The sequence below is a fragment of the Sorex fumeus genome, unplaced genomic scaffold (genome assembly GCF_029834395.1).
Source record: "Sorex fumeus unplaced genomic scaffold, SorFum_2.1 ptg000003l, whole genome shotgun sequence".
Lineage (NCBI taxonomy): Eukaryota > Metazoa > Chordata > Mammalia > Eulipotyphla > Soricidae > Sorex > Sorex fumeus.
This window is the reverse complement of record NW_026606060.1, coordinates 7,716,966-7,739,027: the sequence shown is the minus strand read 5'-3', so window position 1 is coordinate 7,739,027 and position 22,062 is coordinate 7,716,966. Positions and strand designations below refer to the sequence as shown.

The following is a 22,062-nucleotide window of genomic DNA, read 5'->3' as shown; positions in this document are numbered from 1 at the left end:
TCTTAAAATGAGAAGGGGCTGCAGACACAGTGCAGGGATTATGACATTGGCTTTGGATGCAGTCAACCCCCATTCCCATTCAATTCCTAACACTAAATATGCCCTACCCCAGAGTACCACCATGGATGGTCCTTGAGCATAAAGGAAGGAGTAAAGCTTGAAAACTGCTGTGTGTGAAATGGGAAGGGAAGGGAAGGGAAGGGAAGGGAAGGGAAGGGAAGGGAAGGGAAGGGAAGGGAAGGGAAGGGAAGGGAAGGGAAGGGAAGGGAAGGGAAGGGAAGGGAAGGGGAGGGGAGGGGAGGGGAGGGGAGGGGAGGGGAGGGGAGGGGAGGGGAAGGGGAGGGAAGGGGAGGGAAGGGAGGGGGAGGGAAGGGAAGGGAAGGGAAGGGAGGGAAGGGAAGGAAGGAAGGAAGGAAGGAAGGAAGGAAGGAAGGAAGGAAGGAAGGGAAGTAGGAGGGAAGGAGGGGAGGAGGGGAGGAGGAGAGGAGGGAGGGAGGGAGGGAGGGAGGGAGGGAGGAGCTCTCTCTCTAGCTCTCTTTCTCTTACTCCTCCCACTGGTTTTAGAAAAGTAATTTTTTATTCACCAAACTTTAATTGAATACTTCCTAGGTCCCATTATTATATGATCACACATACAAGATACTTTGACAAAGAGCAGAAGAAATCTTGTTCTCAACTAAAAGCTGTGTGCTTTCTGGAGAAATTCAAGTCTATAAATACTGAGAGTGCAAGATAAATACTATTAAAGTTGAATAATATGAAACAGCCAGTTCTGTAGCTCAAAAACAGTCAACTAATAGCCATTTTATAGATAAACTGCTAGGGAAACAAAAATGAACAGAGGACAAGAGGTTCTAATGAAATATATTTTCAGTGGCATTACTTTATACTAGGAATAGTTACACTGGAATAGTTGCTAGGTGACTTGAAATGATAAGATGCTGTTAGAAGCGTCTCTGATTCTCTGGGCTGTTATTTGTAAGAAACAAACCAGTGAGTCAGGCTGTGGAAATCATGCCTGAGCTTTCCTGGAGTCAGAGAAGAGAGTCAGAGGGGTAATGACGGCAACCCTGAGAGTCATTGTCCTTGGAATGGCCACTCCAAAAGAGCCGAGTGAAGGTGGAGTGTGGTGGGGACCATGCAGAGAGCACAGGACCGGAAACAGACCTGCATGGGCTCTGCAAAGTCAATGGGGGAAGGTCCTCAAGGATGCAGCATCCCATGGTACAGGGTGGATAGAGATGCTGACAATTACAGAAGGCTCTGGTCTGCTCCTGGAAGGCCACTGATTAGCCCCCAAAAGAGCATGTTTGCTAGGGTGATCAGAGCAAAAGTCAGATAGTAACAAAGGGAATAAAACTGCACACAGTGATTAACAGCCACGGAGTCTGGAGTCAGACATTCCAATTTATTTCTTGGCTCTAGTGCTAACCAATTAGGCGGCATTAGCCACATTACTTACCTTGTCTGTGTTTCTGTATCTTCAGTGCCACAGTGAGTAAAACAACAGCTCCTGCTAAGACACATTCCACTAATGAGTTCAGTTTTTGATTGGTCCTACATCATGTAACCTTGCAGGACCGGTCACTCTGATTCTGGGATCAACCTTTTGATCTTTTTAGGCCAGTAAGATGAGAGATGAGATGGAAGGGTCAGTGAGTCCATTCTTACCTCAAAGGAACTGGTGTGTTTTTCTAGCTTGCTTTCTGCCCCCTGCCTTTACCCAGAGATTCTTCCAGAAGGAAAGAAATGGCTTAGAATAAAGCTCAGTCTGTCTGGAGCAGTTGGCATGTAGAGAGACACCCTTTCAGCAGACATCTCATCACCATCACAAACACAAACACACACACACACAAACACACACACACACCTTCCACCCAAGTGGCCCCCAGTTTTTGAATAATATATTCTTACTCTGGATTGCACTGAGGATTTTGTGACTGCTTGTCAGGCACTATTAATGGGGGCTGGAGGGGAAGAAAATTGATCTACCTAACTTAGAGAGTTGTTAAAGTATTAAATGAGATAATATGTTTAGAGCTCTTGAACAGTGTCTTCACATACAAGTGCTAGTGGCTATCATGATCCAAGAGAGTATTTACATTCTAGGAAGCACATAGGGATAAACTAAGGCGCAAGGGTAAACTAATGATTTGGTAACTACAAACAGATTTCTTTCTCATTGTTCATTTTATGATGGGAGGAAGAAAGCTGCATTTTTTAAAAATTACATGTCTAAACTGTTTTACTCATTAGGACACTTTCAGTTGCTAAAACAGAGCCTAAAATTTTTCAAAAGGCAAAATATCTACACTTCTCTAACTCTGCTGCCGCTCAAGTGTGCTTTAGTGGTTTCTAAGTGAAAAGACTTCTGGAGAACTATAATGGAGGGTACAAAACTCAGGAAATAAAACAGAACTCTTCCATGCAGTAAACAGCACAATGCCCTACAATATTCAGCTTGGATACTTCAGCTGAAACAGACCTCGACTCTTAGCTGAATGCACGCTGAGCACAAAAATACTTGACAGAAATAGGAGTCACTTACCAGGAGGGTTCTTTTTATTAATTTGACCTGAAATCAAGGTCTGCTTTGCAAAAGGAGGTATATTTCTCCTATTCATTATGGTGAAGGCTAAATATAAAAAGGGTGTCTGTGTTTGTACCCCTCAGTGAACCTGCTCCTTACTGGCTTGGAAGTTGGACAAAGTGCACAATCAAATGCTTCTTTTATACCAGCATGTGCAGATGCCAGCTTAGAATCCACAGAGCATCGTGACACACCATGTCAGCATCTTCCTTTCCAGAGAAGCCGGTGGGAAGGGAAGTCACAATAAACATGTTCTGGCAGACTGGAGAAACCTCTAAAAGCCAGGCCCTCCTTCCTGTCTCTTCCTTTTATCCTTTAGTAATTGAGACGAAGACCAGAAAGGCTATTAGCTGTTTCTTTAACACTGAATGCTCCAAGTAAGCATGGTTCAAGCTAATGAGACAAGTTTCCATCACTTTTAACTCTCCTCTAAAGAGTAACGATGCTACTTAGCAAAAGCCCTTGAGAACTGAAGTCCTTTGCCATTTTCTGGGAAGCGGCAATGGAGTGTCTTGCTTCAGCAAATCTCTCACCTGCTTCCCTGAATGTAAATCCCAGCTCAGCCACCTGTGAGCTGTGTGGCTTCAGGTGACTTGCTTAACTTCCCTGTGCATCTGTTTTCTCATCAATGAAACAAAACTGTTAAAAAAAAAACTTAATCATGACAGTTTTGTGATGATTCAATAGTCCATATTAAGTATGGTAAATTCAGCACTAACCATATAATAGTGCTCATTGATTTTCTCTATAGATATTTACTGAACCTGCCATATACTAGGCATCATTTTAAGCATTCTGCAAAACAAGTGGAGAGTGATAGAAGCTTAGAGCTTAATAAGGGGAAAATGATTAATCTTGAATAGACTAAATGAATAAAAATGCTGGATCGTGATAAAGGAAAGGAAAGGAAAGCTAAAGGAAATTAATGCTGAGTTCTGAGAAGGCGAAACTACTGAATAGAAATTGAGAAATTTCATCGAGGTGAAATTGGGGCAAAACGGAAAGATGGTGATGGCTGAGCAGAACAAGAGTCAGGGGGACAGCTCATGACAGGGCCTGACAGCCAAGGGCCAGCACGATCGATGGGAAGGAGGCAGGGAAAGTGGTAGAGCTACGCAAATCTCAGATCACTTGGGTACTTGCAGTCACTCTCAAGAGCTTCACTTTTCACTCTAAGTGACATGGAGAATTGCTGCAGGATTTTCAGCAAAGAATCAACACTATTTGACTCACGTTTTATTTTATTTTATTTTATTTATTGTTTTACAAAGCTGTTCATGATTGGATTTCAGTCATACAATATTCCAACACCCATCTCTCCACAAGTGTTCCCAGGTTTCCTCCAGTTACTCCCGCCCTCCCCATCCCCTGCCTGCCTCTATGGCAGGCCCTTTTCTTCTCTCTCTTTCTCTCCTGTGGGCACTGTGGTTTGCAATATCGATACCGAGAGGCTATCCAGAATATTCCTTATCTACTTTTAACCCTCAGATCTTGTCCGGCATGATCATTCCTAGCTATTATTTTCATAGTGGTCTCTTCTCTCTCTTATCTACCCACAGTGGGTAGGGCATTTGCCTTGCACCTGGCTGAACTGGGTTTGATTCCGCCATCGCTCTCAGAGAGCCTGGCAAGCTCCCTGTGGAGTATTTGATATGCCAAAAACAGTAAGAACAAGTCTCACAATGGAGATGTTACTGGTGCCCGCTCAAGCAAATCGAACAATAGTACAGTGCTACAGTGCAAATATATATATATGTGTGTGTATATATATGTATACATATATATTTTTTATATACCACAAATGAATGCAGTCATTCTATATCTGTCCCTTTCCCTCTGACTCATTCACTCAGCATGACAACTTCTATGTCTATCCACTTATAGGCAAATTTCATGACTTCATTTGACTCACATTTTAAAGGAATCACTCTGGCTTTTGGTTGAGAAAAGACTATAGGGAATGAAAGCTAAAAGCTGAGTCAAGGAAACCTGTTGGGACTGCTGTGTCTCAGGTAGGAGAGGATGGAGGTTTGAAGCAGGGCTGAGAATGGAAAGGAAAAGTTCCAAGGGCCAGCCACAGGGTGGTCATGTACTTTACATGCAAACTTGTCTTCCCTGCGGCATTAATTATGCATCATGAGAGAGTGAAGACATTCAGACTGAGGTCACTGGGGACATGGCCATCTCCCATGTGTGGAGCTCATGATCTGGACACAGCAGCAGTTCAGTTCTTTTAAGGAAACATAACTACTTTTATTGTGCTATGGGGTCAGACCTGGAGGAAAGTTTGGGGAGAAACATCTGATGGTGCCCAGAGCGTCATATGTTATCAGGAATTGAATCCAGGGCATAACACATGCCAGGCATGTGTTTCATCACTTGAGCCATACTCCCTGTCTGAAATTTGCTGCTTGTGTTCTTAACACACATTGCCTGCTATTGTTATAAATTCACGTGTTTATAACATGATGATCTTTCCCAGATGATAAAAATTTTTAGAATAGAGACCATATTGTGTCCTTCTTTTAAATTTACCACAAGAATGGAATGGAAATTAAAATAAATATGCCCTGGAAAACTAAAGAAGCTTCTAAAAGCCAGGTACTCCTTCTGATCTCGTCCTTTTTGTCTTTAGTAATCGAAACAAAGACCAGCGAGGCTATTACTATTTCTTCAACATTGAATGCTCAAAGTAACCCATAGTTCAGGAGTTTATACCCTACCGGGATCACGCTAATGAACCAATAAGTTTCCTTCATCTTTAACTGTTCTCACAAGACTAAGGATCCTGCTTAGTTGACATGGCTGTTTTCTAAATTGATAACACACATCAATTTTGTCACTGGTACTCACCACATAAACAAAGCAAATACTGGTCATCCTGTAATATGTTACCTGGGGAACAAAAAACCTTGATGGAGGATGACCTGAATGTGTTGGAGACTTTCCTTTACAGATACATAAATAGCCCTCTGATTTAAACAGCCTATCTAGAAGATAGATTTCTGGCTTGCAGCATATCTACATTCCTATAACATAGGATCTTGAAATATTTCCCTTGATTCATAAGAAGGAATATTATTTTAAAAAATCCTCAGGATCCTTTTTCAGTTTATAAGTATTATGATTGGGTGTTCACGTTTGTGTGACATGTGCCTCTCTTAAATCTTGTTATGCACTTGGCACATTATCCATCTGATGTGAAAGAAAAAAGGAGGGGGAAAAAGATGGGGGGGGGGGGAGTTAGTCAAAACCCAGCGTTGTGTTTCCTCTATGGATGTAAGTGAAGATCTATTTTTTTTTTATAATTTATTTCTTTATTGAATCACTGTGGGAAAAGTTACAGAGCTTTCGGGTTTAGGTCTCAGTCATGTAAATATCAAACACATTTCCCTTTACCAATACTTATTTTTAACCAGGAACCCCAATAGAACCCCACCTCCCACCCCTCCCAATTCCTGTGAGGCAGATGAGTTCTAGTTAATACTCTATCTACTTTGACTAGATACATTGTTTCGATAGAAGATGCACAATTATTGTTTAGAGTTTACGACCCTCCCCCCCACAATCAGACATGCTGAAACAGCGTTGTGAAATGATTTGCTTTCTACAACTTGGTTTAAGAATAAAATGATGTCGCACGGCTGCTATCGCGGCCGCGCGGTTTTGGATTTCTGCTACTTTACTTATTAACCCTGGAAGAATTTCTATTAAAAGTTAGTTAAGAGATTGGTTTCTATGCTCTGGAGTCGTGGCCGTGCCGGAGAGCCGCTCGTGGGGGGCAGCTGGCGACCTCGGTCGGGCGTGAAGGACGGCCCCTTACGCCCCCCTAAGTGAAGATCTATTTAAGTACATTATGGTCTTTCTCTAAAGGACATTATGGTCTTTCTCACATTTTTTAAATTAATTTTATTGAATCACTGTGAGATAGTTATAAGCTTTCATGTTTGGGTTACAATCACACAATGATCAAACACCCATCCCTCCACCAGTGCACATTCCCCACCACCAGTATCCCCAGTATAACCCCCCCTTTCCCACCCTCCTCCTGCCTCCGTGGCAGACAATATTGCCCATACTCTCTCTCTACTTTTGGGGATATGGTTTGCAATACAACCCTGAGAGGTTATCATGTTTGTTCTTTTATATACTTTCTGCACACATCTCCCATCCCGATCGATTCCTCCAGCCATCTTTTTCTTAGTGATCCCTTCTCTATTCCAACTGGCTTCTCCCCTTTCCTTATGAGGCAGGCTTCCAGCTATGGAGCAATCTATCTGTCCCATGTATCTACTGTAAAAGACACATTTTTCCCAAAAATTCTAATTTCTGGTTTTTAAATAAAACTCAAGAATTTTATATTGGAAATTTTTTATCTACAAAGGACGAAAGGACATTTAAGCTTTGTAGGCAACTCTGTGGCAACTACTCAAGTTCTAAACTGGTTAGCCACCATTCAACTCAGCCACTGTTATGTCCAAGCGGCAAAAGGCACATACATAAATATATTGGAAATGAGCATTAACATACCAAAAAAATGATAGGTCAGATTTGTGCCATCTTTTGGAGAACCTTGGTATCTGTCATTATCTTCAACTTATCATTTACGGAGGTCTTGAAATATTTCCTGCCAGACCTAAGACCTCCAGAACCAGCCACAACCATGCTGAGACCACTCTCCCTCCACACCCACGAAGGTACTGGCAGAGGAACAAAGGTATGCAGGTCCCGGGGCTGAGATCTCCACGCCTACTTGGATCGGGCTGAGCATCCTCCACCCACATGCTCCGTCTTCCAGTAGGCAGGGGTCACACCCACCAACTGGCCCCCAACGCTGTGTAATCCCATCAACGGCCAAGACCCAAAGACTATAAAACCCAGCTCCCGGAAGCACAGGGCCACATTTGCAGCTGTGTGACATCTTATTATCTCATTCTTACTTTGGACACCCTGGCAGGCTACCAAATGTAACCTGCCCACACAGCAGAATCTGGAAAACTCCCCGTGGCGTACCCAATATGCCAAATACCAGTAACAATGATGGGTCTCATTCTCTTAACCCTGAAAGAGCCTTGAATATGGCACTTTTTAAAATCTCAGGGCTAGGACGAAGGAGACGTTACTGGGGACTGCTCGAGGCAATTGACGAACAACAGGATGATCATGATCATGATCATCTACTGAGTCTTAAAACTGCCGCTCTCCCTCTCCACTTTCTCCTGTGCTTTTGTAGAGACTATCAGTGACGTCATGTTGCTAAATCCAGGGCTAAAATCTCAGCCTCTATTTAAATTTGATCTATAGCATTTGACAGAGTTGACCATTCCTTCCTTTTTGAAGCTCTTTCTTGCTTTGATCTCCAGAACACCACATTCAACTGAGGTCCTCCCTTCTGCCAATAGCTTTCTGATAACTCTTAATGTCTTTTAAAATTAATTCTTCATCTTCTCTGGTGCCCCTCACCTTTGTGTGGGCTGCAATTGAACTCAGAACCTTACACACTCAAGGGCCATTTTCTGTTGCTGAGCTATGGCCTAGTGCCTTCTTCATAAATTTTAATATTAGAAGGATCCAAGAATTGGGTCAGCTTTTGTGTTATATTTATACTCATTTCCTGGTGATCACCTTTAGTTCCAGATCTTTATTCCCAGTTTTAGCAATTACACCCAGTTTAGCAATTACACGCAGTTAGAAGTTAACAAATATCTCAAATCAAGTTTTCCAGAATTGAACATCTGCTCTATGTCCATAATCCTGACCTATTCAGGCTTACTCATCTGAATTAGTAGCTGTCCAATACCTATAGCTGTCCATTTCAATACCTGAAGTTTCCCCCCTCCCCATTATGTCACACCCTATAGTTCACCAACATATTCTATTTACCTTCCAAATTATATCAACAAAATATGTTCTCACCACCCAGACCCACAAGTTTCTGTCAACCTTCCAAACTTTCTGTAAATACCACTGAGAGTGATTCATTCAATCAACATCTCACTTAAAGTTGTAGCCCCCTTACTCTCCTGATGCTGCCCTGCTCCCCACCCTACTTTCTTCCTTCTTCAGTGCCTGAGTCCCTTGAATGCATATGCTTCAGCATGTCAGGACCACAGGAGCAGGAGATTATCAGTTTTAGTCCACTGCTGCCTCTCCCACACCAAGAATACTGCCTGTCTATAAAAAACATTCAGTAAATATTTACTGAGAGATTGGATGGTGTTTATGATTAGAAATAATCATGCTTCTGAAAATGACTTATTTTGTGGACAATATAAACTTTATGATTGACACTTTCCTCTTCGTGTAAATATTTTCCTCTTTACCTAGAAATGTAGAGCCAAATTTTCGTCCCTTGTATATGATATCAAGTGATCAAGTGATCAAGGGATGGAGTTCAGACAGTAGACACAACAAATCATATATATATATATATATATACATATATATATATATATGCCTCTTGGCGAGCCTGGCAAGCTACCAAGAGTATCCCGCCCACATGGGCAGAGTCTGGCAAGCTCCTCGTGGCATATTCGGTATGCCAAAACTAGTAATATAACAGGTCTTATTCTCCTGACCCTGAAAGAGCTGCCAACTGTTGGGAAAGACGAGTAAGGAGAGACTGCTAAAATCTCAAGGCTGGAATGAATAGAGATGTTACTGGCACCTGCTTGAGTAAATCGACAAACAATGGGGTGACAGTGATACAGTGATATATGAACTCACATGCATTTTATGATTTGTGATATGGAACCTCAGTTTTAGAAGTGAAGTGTACATTTGACTTTAGTTTTTTAAATTATTATTATTGAATCACTGGGAGATACACAGTTACAAAGTTGTTCATGATTGGGTTTCAGTCATACAACACCTATTCCTTCATCAGGACACTTGGCTTTGAATGTTAGTCACACTTAAAAAGTTGGACTTTCGGCAGATTAGTTTCAGTGCTTCATTTCTCTTTTGTAGCTTACTTAAAAGGCTCTGCTCTCAGGACTCACCCCTGATGGGCTCCTGAGATCACTTGGATGCTGGAGATCGAACACAGGTTGGCACATGAAAGGCCAGCATCGTATCTGCTATTCTATCTCTCCAGCTCCACTTAAAAGGTTCCTTATAAGGATATAATGTTAGATGTAAAGTTCTTTGAATTCAGTAATGCAAGAGAACAACATGACAATTTGCTGGTAATAAAATAACTAACCATCTGAGTTTGATGGGACTGAGGGCTTCCCTGCACATGGGATTTGAAATGCTACAACCACATCAGGTTCAAGTACACTCTTACTTTTCTTCACTGACATTTTCCTTTGTTCCTTTGTGTTTGTTTTATGTATAGAATTTTGAAAGGTGTCTTCCATTTGTTTAAAAAATAGTGCATATGAATAAGTCATATTAAAGATTCACTTGTGGTAATGCGCATATTACCTGCCCCTAAAATTATGAAGGAGCAATTATATATTATAACTATATATTTCATAAGGGAAACCTGAATAAATCACCTTTCTTCTTCTAGAAGGTTTTAATTCACTCTTCTCAATGCTGCATGCAAAACAGAGGCAGAAGATATGAGCTGAAATGGATGGTAAAATCTGAAGGACTCCATCAAAAGCAAGTTTAGTAACAGAAGATATATTATTACAAGAAGCTACATTATTATGTAAATGAAAAAGACTAACACTGTTAAGTGTCATACAAATGTTGGTTGATGATATTATAACATTCTGCTCTTATGATACCCTGGGGCTTCTTGAATAACAGAGAAGTGCTAATGAAATGAGGTCACATATTTTAGAAGTACAATATAAAGTGTGTGTTTGCAATCATCTACAAATTCTCCATGTAATTAACTGCTTCTGTGATTGCCTTTGTTGGCATTTACTCCCCCTTGTATAACCTTTGTGAATATCTGAAATTTAAGACAAGTACCAACATCTTTCTTAACACAGGTTATTTGGATTTCCCAGGATGGTAATATAAGTTTTGCAGCTCTCCTCGGAAAAATAACCATAACTATTGAAAACTTAAAAAAAACTTTTTGAAGTCTCTGAAAATCATAAATGTATACAACATCTAGAGAAATAGTTATTCCAAAACCATAGTATATAGTAAAGAAGAACAAAGATCTATGGAATTTGAGCCATTGCCAGCTCCTGCCTCTGTTTCCCAGCTCAGTACATGGAAATTCTTCTATGTGTTCTTTTTATCCAAGTAGTGAAAAGAATGTAGTGAAAAGAAAATTTTCACTACATGGGTGAAAAGAACAAAGGGCTGTTACTTCCTTAGTCCCCAGTATAGGTTATGATATCATCCCAAGAAGATCAGGTTAAGAGCAATTCTCATGTTTGTTCTTAACTTCAGGATTCCTTTTACAGAAGCTCAATTACAGAATGATAAACAAAGGCTGGATGGTTTTTTGTTTTTGTTTTTGTCTGCTCATTTGTGTGTTTGTTTGTTTGTCTTTGAGCCATATCCAGTTATGCTCATGACTTAGTTCTGGATATGCGCTCAGGGAAAATTCATGGAGGTGCATATGGGGTGCTGAGAATCATACAGGGTTCTAATATTCCAGGGTGGTTGTATGCAAGGCAAGTGGCCTACTCACTGTTCTATCTCTCTGTCTCCAGTGGGCAAAAGCTTTTGAGAGTCCTAGGGCAATCTTCACTTCAGTCTGTTTTGATTAAAAAAAAAAACCTACTGTGTAACAAAATAAGAACACTGGATCCAATGATGCTCACCACAGTTTACTTATAGAGCGAAATTCATGACAGAAAGACAAAGAAAGAAGATGTAAGGTTAAGGCGCCCATCCAGTGCTCTGTTCATAAAGCAGGAGTATCAATCAGGGAGAAATAGATTTCTATTCCACTTCTGGAATAATGGTGCAGAGCTCTTGTCCAGACACAGGCCATAAATACAGAAAATGTCAAAGCTCTGCTCTATGAGAACTGAATTTATTTGGGACAGTATATAAGTTCCATACAAAGGGTGCTGTCAAAACAATGAGAGAGCAGCTGTAAGTTTAACAGAGAGAACTAAAGAAAGCTATAACTAAGAAGAGCCTTCCTAGACTTGAAATATGTCCCAAAGATGGCCTTCAAAGACTACTCTTCAAACAAAACTGAAATGAACTAGGTCAGTCTGCAAAGCAATTTATGCTTCAATAGCATTGCTCAAAAATTGCATAATCAAGGGGCAATTAGAGGAAGCTAATAACTGGGTGTGATACCAACAGAAAAAGATAGTTTGATGAGATCAGGAAAATAATCTGTAAAAGAAAGCCATACTAAAATAATTATCATCTAGGATCATGCCCTAAAGTACATGCTCTGTGGAGCAACATTAGACATTGCACAGAGAAGGTGGAAATAGACTAGGAAAGCCCATTCAAATAACTAACAGACAAGCAAGCAGATAGCACCAGACCCCTGTGTGTCTGAGTGGAGAGTACTAAATGTATGCCTTTGTATAAATCGGTACCAAAATTGCTATGTTAGCTAAATGCCCCATTTTTAATTTTAAAAAATGAGATCTCAAATGAACAAAGTAAGTGTAACTATATGCAAGAAAAAGTAGTTAGAAAGGTAGAAAGTACCTTTGAGAGATGCTGAACTTACAAAGACTTCAAAGCACATGTAATAAATTTGCTCAAAGAACTGAGGGCAACTATTCTTTAAAGTGTAAAGAGGGGGTAAAGGGAATGGTATAGGGGTTGTCACATTTGGCCAGCTCTGATTCAAGCCCCAGCACCTTGCGGTTCTTGGAGGCTCTGGAGGCTCAGGAGCTTCTGAAACACTTCTTGGTGCTTCCTGAGGACCCCAAGAACCACTAGTGTCTCCTAGGGCATCCCTGGCACAAACTCCCCCCCCTCCCAGCTCCACATCGTCAGGCTCTAGTACTAAACCAACAGTACAGTTAGCTGAGGATCACCAGGATTGGCTCCTGATCTGACCTGCATAGGCAGATGGTTCAAAGCTCAGTGATTTAGTGCTTCCTTGGTCAAACTACACTGGGGGGCAGCAAGGTCACATCAGCAGTGCTCAGGAGATCATGCAATGTTGGGAATTCAACCCAGAATCTCATGCAAACTGGACATGCACTTCAGTCCTTTGAATTATCTCCTTAGCTCACAAATGTTCTTTGTAGTGAACTACCAAATACTTGTCCCAAATATCTGGAATAAGATAAGGATATCTACTCTCACCACTAGTATTCAAATTTGTAGTGGAGGTTTCTGTCAAGGCAATTAAGATCAAAACAAGAAATAAGAAGTTAGTAGATAGGAAAAAGAAGCAAAATTTGCTCTTTGTAGATAGCTATGTTCTTGTATATAGAAAATTCTAAGGCACAATTATAAAACCTATAACCCTGATAAAATAGTAAAAAAAGTATGATATATTATTTAACCGATGGGCTGGAGCAATAGCACAGCGGTAGGGTGTTTGCCTTACAAGCGGCCAACATGGCCGACCCGAGTTCGATTCCTCCGCCCCTCTCGGAGAGCCCGGCAAGCTACCGAGAGTATTCGATATGCCAAACACAGTAACAAACAAAGTCTCCAATGGAGACGTTACTGGGCCCACTCGAGCAAATCGACGATCAACGGGAGGGCCTTTACCTTTATATTATTTAACCATAAAAATAAGAGGAAATGCTGTCATGTTCCAATAGCATAGATCAACTTGGGAGAAACTATGCTAAGTAAAAAAAGTCATCCACAAACAAATACTGAATGAACTCACTTATTTATAAAATCTAAAATAGTCAAACTCAGGAGAAGAGACCATTAAGTTGTTGCCATGGATGGATTGACCAAAAGACATTGGTCAAAGTGTACAAAACTTCAATCATGCAAGAGAAATGGGTTCTAGACATCTAATTCACAGCCTAGTAACATAGTTAACAATGCTGTATCATATATCTGAAATTTGCTATGGATCTTTAATACTCCCTTACATTCCCCATTCCAATTTACATGATAAATATTCAGATTTGACACAATGTCATAGAATCCCTGCTTCCATGTTGAAAAAATTTACAAGCTTATTCTAAAATTCATATGAAAATGTGAGGCACCCAGGAAAATCAAAACCATCTTTTTAAGGAAGAACAAGATTAGAGGCCTCAAAAATGTGAGTCTCTTCCAAGTTCAAAACTTGCTACCAAATAGAAATAATAAAGAGTGTTGTGTAATAGATTAATAACTGAAACTCAGAGAGCAGAAATAAATAGACATACACAATTCATATATTTAAATATTTGGTTAGTGTATGCTCTTGACACACATATATTAAACATATGCAATTGATATTCAAAAAAGCTGCTAAATATATGAATGAGAAAATCATATTCTTTTCAATAAGTGGTCCTTGGAACAACTGAATTACTAACATGCAAAAAAAGTTGAAATCTAACATTGTACCACATACAAGTATTGAATTCAAAATGGATTAAAGTACTAAATTAAGAACCAAGACTAAAAGAGTATTTGAAAAAAATGTGTCAATCTTTATGAACTTGAATTATTTAATGGATTCTTAAACCTAAATATATAACTTAAATATGCAATTTTTATTAATTCTTTCTATGTAAATTATGATACATGAATGTATAACTTGTATCATTTGTCATCCCGCTGATCAAGGATTTGCTCAAGCGAGCTCCAGTAAAGTCTCCATTCATCCCTGCTACATGCAAGTGTAGCCCAGTGGCGTCTGCTTGCTCCATGAAAACGAAGAGCCTCAAACTGTTTGTTCAGGGTTTTGACAAAGAAGTTTGACCATCTCGCAGGTGGGCAGCCACACATTCTTTTGAAGGCCCGTGGAATCCAGTTGGTAACAGCTCTAGTCCAGCGGTCATCTCTAACTTGCATTAAGTGTCCAGCCCATCTGATTTTCAACGTGTTAGCAAACGAGACAGCGTCCCTGATTCTTGATTGTCAGAGGTCAGAACTCTGGATTCCTCCTCTCACTTGAGTGAAATGTGATATTCCAAGCATAGCTCTTTCGATTCCTCTTTGGGATACCTGAATAGTGTTCTCATCCTGTTTTTGTAGGGCGCAGGTCTCTGAGGAATATGTTAGTGCAGGAAGACAGGTGGAGTCGAAAAGATGTGCCCAGAGCTGGAAGTTCTTTGTCCTCTTAACCACTTCTTCAATGCTCTTGAAGGTGTTCTACTCTGCTCTCTTCCTCCTGTGCAGTTCAGGTGCCATGTCATTTGTCATGTTGAGTGCTCGACCTAGGTACACATAACTGCTGCATTCAGAGATATTCATTCTGTTGAGAGCAAATGCAATGTCATGAACTAGTCCATTTCTAATGAACTAATGAAGTTGTCTTCATAAGATTTAGCACCTCCATGACTGTGCGAGGAACATCGAGAGAAAGCCACAAAAAGATGCCTGTCTTCAGAAACTCTCGAGCTCATTTGCCAACTTGGTTTGGTATGAGCCTTAGGTAATCATAAGCTAACATCTGAGCTGCAAAGCAGTGCAGAGAAGTGATAAAGAAAGACCTCAAAGAGAGAAGAGCAGCAGTGCTGGCAAATGTAGCAAAAGTCGGGAAAAGCATTCGCAACACTCACCTGTCCTTCGCCAACTACAAGACCAAGATGACTTCCCTCTGACATCCTGATAGATCTATCACATCTTCTAGAAGGGCAATGGAGAAGATTATCCACGACTTTCACTCGGCTCTCTTCAATAGCCATGTCCACCTGCCCATGTACCAAATTCCGCAAGAAGGATATGTAGTTCCCAGTGTCTCCCTACTAAAATCCAACATGCCATTTCATCAGTAAAGAAGCAAACAGCACCCGGTCCAGACAAGGTCAGACCCGAACACCTGAGGAATCTGCCACCAGTACTCGTCAATACACTAGCTGTACCCTTCACACGCTGCCTGTCTGAATGCAAGGTTCTGTCCCAATGGAAAACCAGCAGACCGTCCTGTTGTACAAAAAGGGAGACATCCACAAAATTGGCAACTATTGCCCGATCTACCTGTTGTCCATTGTCTACAAGTTGTTCACTGAAGTCCTACTGAATAGGATTGGCGAAACACTAGATGAAGGACAACTATTTGAGCAAGCCGGGTTCTGAAAAGGATTCAGCATGATCGACCATATCCACACGCTGACCAAGCTCATTGAGGTGTCACGGGAGTTCAAAATGCTGCTCTGTCTAACATTCACTGATTTAAAGGCCTTTGATTCTGTTGAGACTGAAGCGGTCATCAAAGCCTAGCCAAACAGGACGTTCAAACTCAGTGCATCAGGATCCTCGTGCGCTGTATTACAGATTCTCCACCAGGATCTCACCATTCTACAAGGAAGTGATCATAAATGAGTGTATAATCATATAATTTATAAATATATCATTCTTCAACCTAAGTATATACCATCTAAAACACAAACAACCAAAAAACATTTGAACTTCACGGAAATGAGAAATGTTCATTCTTCAAAGAATATTCTCAAGACTGAAGAGACTTCATGAAACAAAGGAAATATTTTCAAATTATATATCTAATAAGGGTCTTTCCAAAATATATATTAAAATTACATCTATGAAATCTGGCAAAACAGCAAACAAGTAAAAATACCAGACTTGCCTCCTCTCCACATTTTTTACTAAATAATAAATGCAATGAAATGCAGAACCTGAAAAGGGACCAGACAGGGAGAGACCCAGAACAATACAGGAATAATGTAACACTATTTAATTATAAATATATTTTGGGACCAAAGTGATAGAACAGTGGGTAGGGGGCTTGTCTTACATGTGGCCGACCTAGGTTTGATCCCCAGAATCCCATATGGCCCCCTGGACACTGTCAGGAATAGTTCCTGACTATAGAGCCAGGAGTGAACCCTCAGCATCCCTGGGTGTGGGCTTAAAAACAGGTTTGTTGGTTTGTTTTTAGATTATTTACAAGATTACCTCGTGAGTCTTCAGAAAACCATGAAATGCAATAGGCAAGACTGCTTAAGGCCGTGCTTTCCAGACTGAAGTGTTCACCCCTCTGTATCTGTATTGGGAATCTCTGATATTTGGGGGCAGTATCAGTGAGTGGAGCAGACATGGCCAGGTCCAAAATATAGCAGGCTTCCTCCAGAAAGCAGTGTGGCAATAGAGAGTAGATCACTATTGCTGAATGTGAGTGAGTAGATAGATGGTGGCATGAATCAATACCAGACAGTAAGGGGAGAGCCCAAAGGGAGACAGAGCTGAAGGGAGAGACCACCCATAGATGTGCTGCCAGAGGTGGCTGCTGCCACTGGACCATTTTGTGGCTCTCAGCATGGTGCTTACCTAGGGCAGGCATCGAGTGCTCGAGCCTGTAATGAGTGCAAGCAGTTGAGTTGAGGCACTGGGGAGTGAAGGAGAAGGTGTCATTGTGGAGCTTACAGGGAAACAAAATGAAGTTTACCTAAATACCTCCTGAGTGAATCTCTGCAACTCTCTCCTGCAGGCTCTTGCTTAATCCCAGCCTGGACCCATTGCTGAGATTATATTCACCTTCATTACTTCATTCACCTTCATTATTTCAGAGCACTCAGTACTTTGACTCAGAGACCGAGCCACCCAAATTAAAAATTGGTTTAAGGGAGGCTTTTTTTTATGACTGTTTCATAACTATAGGCTGGAGTGATAGCACAGCGGTAGGGCATTTGCCTTACAAGCTGCCAACATGGCCGACCCAAGTTCGATTCCTCCGCCCCTCTCGGAGAGCCCGGCAAGCTACTGAGAGTATCTTGCCTGCACGGCAGAGCCTGGCAAGCTACCCATGACGTATTCAATATGCCAAACACAGTAACAACAAGTCTCATGATGGAGACGTTACTGGGCCCGCTCGAGCAAATCGATGAACAACGGGAGGACCGTGATTGATTGAGTCATAAGTATAGACCTAGAAAATTACTGTCCTTGAATTTATACATGATTATTCAGGCTACAGATCCTAGATCTCTTGCGTCTCTTCATCTAGCTAAAACATTCGGATAGTAAAACCTAGATCAAATTTAGTTTTGAGATAGAAGTGATCATCTTAAGTATCTGATAACCAGACTGCAGAACCAGGTAGAGGAGAAAGGAACTGCAGAACTTTTCCTGATCTCCAACACTTAACTACAAACTATAAGCACTGGGGAGCAGAGGTACTAAAAGTGAGATATTTAGGCAGACATATGTTATATTGCTATGATCACTATTTTTGTGATGAATACACTGCTATCTCCTTTAATCTTCCAAATTGTCCTCAACGAAGGCAATCTTAGTAACTTTCTGGATTTACAGATGAGCAAAACAAGGCAGAGAGTGGTTAAATTGCCCGAATTTATAGGGATTATATTGGACAGGACTAAAATGTGAGTTCAGGGGGGATCTCTATGTGTATGTCTTCTTCCACTTGAGTCACTACTAAGCAAGGTGTGATGACTCCTACCTTTGAGAAATGTATGTGATCTTAGAAAGGGAAAGTCTGCTTGAAATCTCTGTAGTGTAGTAAGATTAGTTGTACCTTATTTATCAGGTGTGAAATTGATTTTTAATCCTCTCTTGCTAAAGCACACACAAACTTCTAGTTGAAGGCAAGTTTCCTTGGTTTTCTAAACTATTTATCTACATAATGATGTTTGTCCTGCCCCAAGCAATGTAGGCATTGCCGCCCTACATTATTATTTTTTTTTTAACGGATAGCATAGGGTGGCACTAATTTTCTGTATAATTCAAATACGTTCCAGTCCCAGTATCCCTGAAACTAAGTCATTGCTGAAAGTCACAGAGGAATTGGTTATCACATGAAAACAATAGTTTCACAGTTTAAAGTGATAAAGACAGAGGAACAGGCTGGACTCAACCCATCCAACCATTGTTTTCTATCTTAATATTAAAGGTTGCAAATAGATTATTGTTTCTAGTCTCTATTTGTCCTTAGAGTCTAGCTAATTTCAAATTGATTGCTTACTAGAAAGAGTTCCATAATTCCCTTCGCAAGACTTAAGAGGCTAGATATATCTGAGTAAACAAAAAAGTAAATAGCATATTTTTCACAGGGTTTCATGCTTTAAGAATAGAATCTAATGTACAAATTGTGGAAGTCTATTATGGTCACTTAAATGTATTTAATGAAGTATAAAATCAAAATAAATTACTCAATGTTGTATAGTTTTATAAAAGAAAAGCTTCTGCAAAATTCATTGTTTTCTATTCTTAGAGCAATTATTTCATTACAAACCTTTACAGAATACCAGGACACATCCTTGTTTAATTTGTGTCTGATGATTCTGTTTCTGGGAAAGCCTTTAGAAGCTATGTGAAATGGCCAAATAGAGGGGCAAGCAAATCAAAATGGGTAGGTGACTTCACTAGCAGAAAAGTAAAGAGATTAAAGACAAGAATGTGAAATCTAGATTATATTAATACATACCTTTAAAAAAAGGTCAAAAATACTTTTTAGAGTAAAATTTCAAGCAATCTACTATGATTGACTCTACTCCCATGCAGTCTTCACCATAATCAACATCAAACACTAGAAAGGCTTACCTATTACTCAGAATGAATTTACATTAATACACTGTTACATATTAGAATTCATTCTCAGTGACATACATTACATATTACATATAAGGTTTCAGTATCAGGGTTGGACAGTTTATGGGCTTTTAAAAATTGTGCAAAGGTACCTCTCCACCAGTTTTGTATCATGCACATCAGTTTCACGGCCCTAAAAGTCTTTGCTGCTCTCTTTACTTACTCCCCACTGCCCTACTCCTAGTAAACACTGATCTTTATAGTCACTATAGCTTTGCATTGCACAGAATGTAATTTAGATTTTTAATTCAGGGGTCCTGCAATATGTAACTTTTTCAGATTAGACTACTTGGTTATAAAGAAAGACAATTATTAAAAAATGAAATCAGTTGTGACAACAGGAAATGGATCAATTTTATATATGCTTTTGTTTGCAAGTATGATATATTTCTTAAAATAAATGTAAAAGAGAAAATCTAATTTTTTGATATTTCTAAGCTTCCATTTTCATTATACGGCATAACGATCTCAACTCATGGTCATTTTAACCTCAAATTTTATCTTAAAGTTCATTTAAAAATAATTCTCTGGGACCTGAGCGATAGCACCGCAAGGAGGACATTTGCCTTGCATGCGCTGACTTGGGTTCAATCCCCGGCATCCCATATGGTCCCCCAAGCACTGCCAGGAATAATTCCTGAGTGCAGAACCAGGAGGAACACCTGAGCATTGCAAGGTGTGGCCCAAAAAGCAATAATAATAATAATAATAATAATAATAATAATAATAAATTTTCAAACAGTTACTGAGAACATGTACTGGTTTCCTAAGGTATTGCTAAGCCTTGGCAATGCATCAACAAAACTTTTATAGCCAAGCTCCTGGACTTAGAATCAACCAACTCTGTTCTTGTGCTGTAGCCACTATTAATTTGTTTGCTTCCTCAAATCTTATTTGAAAAGAGAAAAAATAAATGAAAAGAAAATCCACATGGCACAGTTCCTTCAGCAATAAAGAAACAAAGGCTCTAAGGATCACTGATTCAAGATACATCGCATTCATTCTAATTCCATTTTGATGAAGAAGTGATATTTTTGTCACAATCAATTACTAATGAGCTTTAATTCTCCAAGAAATTAGTTCAGAAATGAACTGTTCACCCTCTTTGTATTCTTCTTCTGCCCCAAACACAAAATCATGAGATTTTAAGAGAATCCTTATGATCCAGGGGAAATATTTCATCAGTGACACAGTCTTCTTTCTCTTGTTCTGCATAGTAATTCAGGATTACATAGATTCGGTCAGAATCATTTTAGAGTACAAAGTTAGATGAAAAGTTTAGTTTTATAAGACTTATCGATAACTATATAAGGAATATATCATATTGTTGGTGAATATGGTCAGGAAAGAGACTACTTTCAGGAGTAAAATGCCACTGAAATCAAGTTTTAAACTATTCTCATGAAGGGATTATTTTGGAAAGACTGTGTAAAATTTAAGAATTAATCAGTTCATGAGTACTTAGGACTAAATAAGATCCCTTCATTGTGTTCTCTTGATCAATCTAAATTCTTTCTTCATTGTTATCAAGATTCATACTTATGAATCGATTTATGGAATCTTCTCTCAAATCACACATTTCCTCTAGCTATCATGAATGAAAATATCATTGGCATATTTCTCAGTATAACGTTTCAGTTTCCTAGCTGGTTAATAACATTGTAGACTCTCAATAAATATTTGTTGAATAAGTAAGAAGATTTTGCAAACAGGAAGATCTGACAATGATTTTATTTTATTCCAACTGGTAGTTATAGGCTGCTGTTTCTCTTGAGTCAAAGAACTTCTGAGATTTATGGTGATGGTGAGGTGGGGGAAATCTTAGCAAAAAGCTTCTCTGGATCTTAACAATCATGGGAAGGACATTTTCAGGAGAAGGAATAACAACATCAGAATCAGAAAGCAGGGATCCAATATATCAAGTATCCTCTATTGGATGAGTACCAATGGCAGATTCTTCAGGTGTTCGGGTCTGACCTTGTTTGGGCCTGGTGCTGTTCACTCCTTTACCGAAGAAATGGCATGCCACATTTCAGAAGGGAGAACATTGGGAACGACATACTCATCCTGCGGAATTTGGTATGTGGGCAGGTGGACGTGGCTATCAAAGAGATCCGAGTAGAAGTCATGAATAATCTTCTCCATTGCCCTTCTGGAAGATGTGATTGAACCATCAGGATGTTGGAGGACAGTAGTTGGCAAAGGATAGGCGGGCGTTGTGAATACTTTTCCGGGCTTCTGCTGCATCTGCCGGTACTGCTGCTCTTCTCTCTTTGAGGTCATCCTTTAATCACTTCTCTGCACTGTTTTGAGAGCTCGGACGTTCGCTTGCGGTTGTCCATGGCTTCTGCCAAGCCATGTTGGCGAATAAGCTCAAGAGTTTTCAAAGACAGACATCTTTTTGTGGCTATTTCTCTCTTGGCCTTCTTCGCACAATCATGGAGGTGCTGAACCAGTCAATCGTATTCCTTGTCAATGTTGTCAATGACGGCCTCTTCCCACTATGTTGCTACAATAGTGCCAAAGAGCTCCCAGTTGGTGGTCGTTCTGGGAGTTCTCTTAAACTTTGTAGCCCTTTCTCCCCACTCCGTGAAATAGAATTTTGCACAAAGGAGACGGTGGTCCTATCTCGTTTGGAATTTTGGGACAACAGCCACATCAGTCAGGCAACATCCTCGGTTGAATATGATGTGGTCAATTTTGTTGTGAAACCGTCCACTGGGAGACTCCCAAGTCCAACGTTTAGATTCAGCCTTCTGGAACTGGAGGGTGTTCAAAATCAATACATCAGATCTTCCATGAGCTGTATTATGGATTCACTACCAGCATCTCACCATTCTATAGGGAAATGATCATTGATGTCAAGAGAGGGGTTCGGCAGG

At 40.1% G+C, this 22,062-nt stretch overlaps 1 non-coding gene across 1 annotated transcript; it reads left to right on the top strand.

The window, feature by feature from the left end:
* The first annotated feature begins 5,689 nt into the window (after positions 1-5,689).
* LOC130029465 (small nucleolar RNA U13) lies at positions 5,690-5,791 on the top strand. The gene has a single exon (XR_008793352.1). It is a non-coding gene; the product is annotated as a small nucleolar RNA U13 (small nucleolar RNA).
* Positions 5,792-22,062: the final 16,271 nt, after the last annotated feature.